We start from the raw sequence: 8,266 nt of genomic DNA on the forward strand, positions 1-8,266 counted from the left end.
CAAAGGAACACGGCTTCGACGAGGTAACTCCCATCTCCTCTGAATAAAAGCAAAAACATTCGCAAGATATTCGCTTTCTCAAAAACATTTCCCTTTCACTTTGTTGCCTGTTCTGAATAATCATACCGGCCCTGGATGATCATGTGACGAAGCGTGGCATTTATTCATTAATCAATCTCCAAGATACGAAAGCCACCAGTAAACTATGTTTCTGACAAGATACGTCTTCCATGATGTCAAATAATTTTCATATGCATTACAGTATACGACAAACGCCCGTCTTTAACGATTAAGGAAGTAAAAATAAGAAGAACAGACCGTTTAAAAATATGGAAGTTAACGCAGTTTCAACAGCAGCCCATTTGGGCAAACCGGTTCCTAGTTTAGTCTAGAACTAAACTTGAATAGTAGTCTCGTGGCCTAAACGAGGCGTGTGTACTGTGTAGTGTATTCTTGGTCGCGTGAAGTGTTGAGTGTAATTATTTATATTGGTTGGCGATTATTGCAGTGGTGTTGCAGCCGAGTTATTGCAAATAAGGTAAATGCATTTTTTAAGCTTTCATTTCTCCTTGTTGATGCTCTAAGGTATTGTTACTTAATTAGTAAAATAAATAAATACATGAAAAATTAAGTGTCTATGGAAGTAAGCGGCTAACATTTTTTTTAAAGAATATTAGCCCAAAGGGACTGAAATTCTTGTGCATGAGGAGAGATATAATTGGTGAAACGGTTAGTGTAAGTGAAGGGAAAAAGTAAAATCATGGTTTTTTGTGTTTATTTTAGATGGTGTGGCCTATTATTTAGGGGTTGAATTACAGTTGTAACGTTGCCTTATAGTCAAATATGGCATGTAAGTGTTGAAAGGTGTTAGAGAGAAGCCTGTTGTGGACCCATGTTGAGAGTCTATCAGACCGAAGTACAGCAGACAACAGGATTTGCGACTAATTACTCAAAGGATCAAATTACGCAGTCTTATGATGTACTCACAAGGTGGAAACGAAAGTAAAAGGTTAATTACGAGAGATGAATGATTCAGTAAGCCTAACTCGAACCCCTCCCCCAATCCCCAAGCTAACCCAACTCCACCCCACCCATCCCCCACGAACCGCATTTCCCAGATCCAAAAATATGTGGGCCAAGGAGAAGGCCGCGTTAGCGACATTGATCTTGTCGCCCTTGACATTGGTGTGTGATGCGGTTACCAGCGGCGTGGCCTATTTTTCACGAATAGGAAATGCCGCCAGGTGCGATTGAATAACAAGGAAATGAACAACGGGTGAAGGTTTCTGGTTGGGTTCTGGTTGGGGCAAGACCGTGGGTTTAGGTTTGGGTTGGTTCATAGGAGATGAGAGCGTCGCCTCCCAGCGCCACAGTTAATTTAAAAGTCTTCCTCCCCTTGGGTCTGCATCTGTGCCGTTGCGCCTTTTTTTTTTTGCGCCTTTTGTGCTTTGCGGTTTATGCCAGTTTTGTGGGTTTATGGATGGTGCTCTCTCTCTCTCTCTCTCTCTCTCTCTCTCTCTCTCTCTCTCTCTCTCTCTCTCTCTCTCTCTCTCTCTCTGTTTAGCTGGTTTTAAGAATTCATCGTGGTGATCTCTCTTTCTCTCTTTGTTCATGCCTGTTTTAAGAAATCATGAGTGGCTCTCTCTCTCTCTCTCTCTCTCTCTCTCTCTCTCTCTCTCTCTCTCTCTCTCTCTCTCTCTCTCTCTCTGTTTAGCTGGTTTTAAGGATTCATCATGGTGATCTCTCCCTCTCCATCTTTCTCCCCGTCTCTGTTTATGCCTGTCTTAAGAATTCATGAGTGGCTCTCTCTCTCTTTCTCTCAATCCTTGTGGTTATCTGTTATCCTTCATGCACTGTACATTGTTCTAGCGAATGAATTGAGCCTTGGGTACGAGGAAAAAAAAACTATCCAGGGGGCTAGACCGAGTAGCCGAGTACTCTTAGCCTTGATATCAGAGAGGGCAAAGTTCAAGTGAATGATCAGATGCTGAAACTGAGTGTGTTATTAATAGCACCTCTCTCTCTCTCTCTCTCTCTCTCTCTCTCTCTCTCTCTCTCTCTCTCTCTGAATTTGTCAGTCTACGAACTCTGCAACCTTTCGAAGATTATGCTACGCTGTTGCCGCCTTGGTACAGGGGCTTGAAGAATAAACGGCTTCTATCAAATAATACAAGAAGAATGTAAACTTATTATGTCTAATATTATTTCCGCGATGGAGCCAAATTTAACTGGGTTTGTTTATGTTTTTTTTTTTCAATATTACGTATGTATAAACTTTGCCCGTTTAACTTCGTACTAAGTCGAAGCAATGTGGCTCATTGATAACAGACCCGAGATCAATAAAATGAAATCGTAGTTGCAGAAAGTAAACCGCTTTTTTAAATAATAAATAACATACAGCATTCATTTTTTTTTATTTTCTCTTTACAGTAAGTGACTTTAAATTTAAAATGATACAATCTTCTTCGCACGAAGACTGACTGTGTCTGGAGAAAGCAATGTCAGGCAGATCCCTGCATTATGAAGTTCTGTTGCACAGCGAAGGACATTCGAACGTATTCGTTGTTGCCGTCGCAAGAATTACTTTTTTTCGTTGCTCAGCTCTCTCTCTCTCTCTCTCTCTCTCTCTCTCTCTCTCTCTCTCTCTCTCTCTCTCTCTCTCTCTCTCTCTCTCTCTCTCTCTCTCTCTCTCTCGTTTTTATTTGTTCACTTTATTTCTCTCCTGCTGATTTGATCATCAGTTCTGAAATAAATATCTAAAAACAGAATGCTTTTTGGGGAGGGGGGAAGGGCGGCAGATTTTGAGTATAGCTGAAATGCTGGAGAGAGAGAGAGAGAGAGAGTACTGTTGATTTTCATTTACATTTACGTATTGGTATAAAAAAGTAACGGTGTTTATCGAATAACTTTCAGCGTAGTTTGATACATGTACTGCTTTTTCGGTATTCTCCGCTACCGTTATTTTCAGCACCTTAACTCCATTCTATGGCGGAACAACACAAAGATTAATTAGGCCACTAATCATCTGAAAATGAATTTCACGCTGGATAAACTCAGTGTATCGTGCTGAGAATGAATAGATATTTGACTAAGTAAATGCATAAACATATAAATAAATAAACGAAACAGTATTCCAATAATTAAAGGACAGTCAGTCCTTTGCTAGACCCAAGTGGTTTATGACGCCCTATCAGCGAAGACCGGTAGACCGGGGTCCTGACATTGATCGTGATTGATGTGACTGACTGACATGTCACTCATGATAGTTAGGAGGCGTTGGGTCTGATCAGAAGAGGTCATCAGCCTGGTATTGGGGTTGGTGGGCATCCCAAAATCCTGGCTGATTTTTTTTCAATGAATTCCTAATGAATCTGCAGCTTAATATAATAATAATATCCTGTATTTTAGCTCATGGTCGTATTACGGAAGACAACAATAGACGCACTAGACCTAATCGTCGAACCAACGGAAGAGACGAATTTAAGCTACAGCAAGTTCGGTAGAAGGATAAATAAGTTCTTTAGATAATAATAACAATAATAATAATGATAATAGTACTTTTTTTTTCCAATGGGCTAGCCAAGTCCCGCCAGATTTATGGCATTCTGTTCCCTGGAAGAAATTGATAGGACTATGGAAGCTCGTGCGCACCTTCTCACGTTTTTCTTTCTTGTTTATTTTTCATTAAAAAGTAGAGTAAATTGGCGTTGACGATATGGGTACGTACGTACCTGTGGTTCCACGTTCCCCGGGTGTCACGTGGAGGGTATAGTTACCTAAATGGAAGGTGTGCGAATTTATTTTGCGCTCATAAAATACACAACACACTCACAATGAAAATTTTACGTAGGTGTATAGGCTAGGAAGTGTACCAAATCTTTTGGCATAGATATAAAAAATGTTTTTACTGTGCATTTGCTTCAAGCATTCATTAAGAAAGCTAAGTATATGCTTCTTTATGTGTGCGCGTCCACACACGTTTAAATGTAACACATTTGCACTTAAGCTTTTGATATATTCCGTAAGACTATTTTATGCTGTAATTTGCACGAAACAGTAAGTTAATGTCTACGACAGAACGAGCAGTATTTGGAATTAAGTATTTATAAATAAGTTATCTCAAGCATTCTGTGTATGTATATATATATATATATATATATATATATATATATATATATATATATATATATATATATATATATATATATACTGTATATATATAGTCGGTGAATGTAAATCGGTAAAAAAAAAAAACTAAAAAACTATACCACAGTGAATGAACTTCCTTGAAAAAACGCGATCAGAATTTCGTTTTCTTTTCGTACGAAAAGAAAACGTATCTCACTCAAATGGGATACTTATTCAGTTTATTTTTTTTTTTTTTACATGACATCCAATGGTCAAGCGAAATTTGAGTCGAAATTTAACGGTAAACTTTGTAAGCGCTTTAATAATAATTCACTTAAGTGAGTTATGAAATATCAAATAGCCAATTATCAGCTGCGCGTCGTGAGCTTAATGGTATTTTGATCAGTTTCCAAAAAAATAATTAGATCGTATTCGTAAGATTCCTTGTACTACGTTCTAACAATGCTTTGAGAAAAATGGAGAGAGAGAGAGAGAGAGAGAGAGAGAGAGAGAGAGAGAGAGAGAGGTATCCTGACAATTATTTCACATTTTTCGAGTTGTTGTTTTCAATCCTTGCTGTTTTTTTTTTTTTTTGGGGGGGAGCGGGTGAGGGCGTGAGCAGCGTTTTCAAAACAAGCCATTTTGTTTCGAAGGATTTTTTCTCCAATACAATAAGTACCATAGATTTTAGAAAATGAGAGAGAGAGAAAGTAATCCCGGTAACTATCCTACGTTGCTTGAATGATTGGTGTAAACTGTAATCTCTGTTGTTTTTGCTGCTTTATTCGGTGGGGTTAGGAGGGAGGGAGGGAACAGCACTTTCAAAACAAGCCATTTTGTTTTGAAAGATTTTCCTCCAATGCAATATATATATATCACAGCTTTTAGAAAACGTCTTTGGCTACGTTGCCGTCGTGACGTCATCGTCGCCGTTTCGAAACACTCCCCCGATTGGCTGGCTGGTGGCTACGTGTGAGGTTCATTCAAAAATTCTTTTCGCTAGGAAGCCATTTTTTTCCTTTTTTTTTCTTCATCCAGCAGCAGCAGCTGCAGCGGCACGCGGGGCGCCTCGGCTGTCATCACATGTCCTCTCGCCATCAGAAGCCATCTCCTCTCCTCCATTGCTAGCCCAACTATGAACAGCGCAACATAAAATTGGAGGTTGAGCCTGTGTGCTCCGTTGAGTCACCCCCTCCCTCCCGGCCGCCATCCGTCGCTTAGACCGATAAGCAGCCATAGCGGTATTTACGAAGTTTGTTCGTCTAACCCTGACGGTTTTATTTGATTTATTTAACAGTTTAACCGTATTTGCATAATGTGAAATAAAATGCAGTATTTATTTCCATACGTAAACGAGAATTTAAATTATGGAGAAAATGTCACCCGACTCCGTCCGTCACCTAGACCGATATACACAGCCATGTCATTTACGAAGTTTGTTCATCTAACCCTGACGATTTTTAATGTATTTTTAACCGTATTTGCACAAAGTGAAATAAGCTACAACATTTCTTTCCATACATAAGAGAGAATTGAGATCGTGGAGGAAAATGTTACCCCCGAGCGTCCGTCGTTTAGAACGATAAGCAGCCATACCTCTATGTTGCACAGCTTGTTCATTTAACCCTGACGGTTTTGTTTACTGCATTCAAACCCTTTAACCGTATTTGCATAATGGGAAATAAGATATAAGAATTTATTTTCATACGTGAGCGGGATTTAAAACTGTGGAGAAAAATGTTTCGTGAACTGTCTGACGTTGGAATGTTACAGAATCGAAAGCGACATCGAGAAGTAAACGTTACTTTAACCAATGTAGCATTGAATATCAATGTTAATTTTGCAAAGTTTTTATAATTGTTGAGACATTATTAACGGTCCCATGGTGTAATGGTTAGCACTTTGGACTCTGAATCCAACAATCCGAGTTCGAGTCTCGGTGGGACCTGGTGATCTTTTGATCATCCTGCTGAGCCCTATAGTAAGGATTTCATCCGGTCCGGTCTCTTGAAATCTATAATAGGACATTAGGATTTCCTTATAATACTTACACGCTGTTTTGGATTTAGATTTTTGATAGGGCATCTTCAAGAATAAATTTTAGTAGTACAAACTTAGATGATTGTGTGTAATAAACTTGTTGGTTTCAACAGGGGAAAAAATTAAAAGTAAAGCAATTATTACTGCAGATTTTGGAAGTATTTTAATACAAAAGATTTGTTTTAACTTTTGAAATTGATGTTATGTGCATAAATAATTATGTGCTGTCCTTTTTTAGTGTACATGTTATTATTATTATTATTATTATTATTATTATTATTATTTATTATTATTATTATTAAATTAAAACATTAGTAAACAAAATTAGAAAAAAATAATGCCCAGCATTAGTCATATTTGACTAAGGATGGATCTGAAATGAATCTGGGATTTTAAAATCGCTTCCTGTATGTAATCGATCCACGTTGCAACATTGCAAAATGTTATACACAGAATAAATTATGAAACGGCAGAAAAACTGATATATATATCAATGGAAAAAGTTCCGTTTAAACTCCTTAAGAAACAAGAAGGCTAAAAAAGCAAGTGTGCCGGGCAGTGTAGCACGCGACTCTCTCTCTCTCTCTCTCTCTCTCTCTCTCTCTCTCTCTCTCTCTCTCTCTCGGGTGGGTGTGTGTGTGTGTGTGCGTGCGTGTGTACAAACAAAACACGTCAGCGGTGTCGTGGGTGGCATTTTCGACGTCTTTTGACATCTGTAGAGGGAAGAAAATGCCACCCAACTCGACAGCAGCGCATAAGTCGCCGTGCTCCCAGAACTCGGCGCAACGTGAGTTGGGAGAGAGAGAGAGAGAGAGAGAGAGAGAGAATGCAGCGAGATGGGGGCAAGGGAGTCATGGTGTAGTGGCGGTGAGGGTAGGAGAGGTACATGAGTAGATGAGGTGAAGGGAGAAGGAGGTAGGGGAGGAAGAGGGAGGAACACCTCTCACATGCATAGAAGCAAATTATTATTAATAGAAATAAAAGACGCCCCTCGAAGTGTTTACCGAATGATAGGGAATGTCTTTAAAAAGCGTGTCTTCTTTTTATAAATAAGGTGGCAGATTTGATGCCTTCATATGTTAGTTGGTGAACAGGGGCTCATAAGTATGTGGTGTGCTCGCGCGCAGTTACACCGGCCTCGGCCATTCCGTTTTCAAGATGGCTGCGACTTTGCACGTCGTTGTTTTAAGAAAAAATATTACGCAAACAATAATTTCCTTTTCAAAAATACTACGCAAACAATAATTTCCTTTTAAATTGTAAAGTTCGAAGTGAAGACAGCATTCATTCATGTTTGGTTTAAGTGTGGTTATCGATAAGGTTAAGAAAACAAACCTGCATAAAATTTGCAACTTATATTATGCTGTATATAATTTTTCGTATGTCTTTAAAGCTTCTACATTTTTTTCTCTCTCTCTTTTTATTACTTAGGTAAGCATTTGGATGGTCTCGTCTGACATATGAAAGTATGTATAAGGTTGGTGTGGAGGAGTTTTTCGCGGAACAATATTTAATCCTATATATATTTTTACATTTATACATTGAATAATCTTATTCATTGGAGCATCTTGGACTTTTAATTTTCTTTCATTGAAAGTTCCTAATGTTATTTGAATGTTAGTGCTATTTTTTTATCAATAAACAATAGAAATAGTGCCAAGATTCTCTGATGACAAAAATATTCTTTAATATATGTGAATTTAAATGATTATCTCTTCTGATATGACGAAATTCCATACCATTGTCATGGGCTTACTAATTTCATAAACCAGGCCATTACATCATAGTCTAAGAAGCTTCTTACTTGCAGATAAAATTACGAACTCAGGTCTATTAACGTGATACATAGGCCTATGGTTATCAGTTTAAAATGAAACATTTCAAAATAAATTAACCCGTTTATGGACGAAATTTTCTGTAGTATGATATATTACATAGAAGTGTTTATAATAATTATATATTAATAATAATAAACACGACTGACGATCGTTGAGGCTCAAATTTGGCCAGTCATTTTCTCGGAAGTCGGTCTAGCTAGACCTATACGTTTTATCCATCTCCACTCATGTCATTTGACTTATCTTTTTGGAAATTTTTC

General features: G+C 38.2%; 1 non-coding gene across 1 annotated transcript; it reads left to right on the plus strand.

The window, feature by feature from the left end:
• Positions 1-6,004: 6,004 nt before the first annotated feature.
• Positions 6,005-6,076, plus strand: TRNAQ-CUG (transfer RNA glutamine (anticodon CUG)). The gene has a single exon. It is a non-coding gene; the product is annotated as a tRNA-Gln (tRNA).
• Positions 6,077-8,266: the final 2,190 nt, after the last annotated feature.

The sequence above is a fragment of the Macrobrachium rosenbergii genome, chromosome 51 (genome assembly GCF_040412425.1).
Source record: "Macrobrachium rosenbergii isolate ZJJX-2024 chromosome 51, ASM4041242v1, whole genome shotgun sequence".
NCBI classification, from domain to species: domain Eukaryota; kingdom Metazoa; phylum Arthropoda; class Malacostraca; order Decapoda; family Palaemonidae; genus Macrobrachium; species Macrobrachium rosenbergii.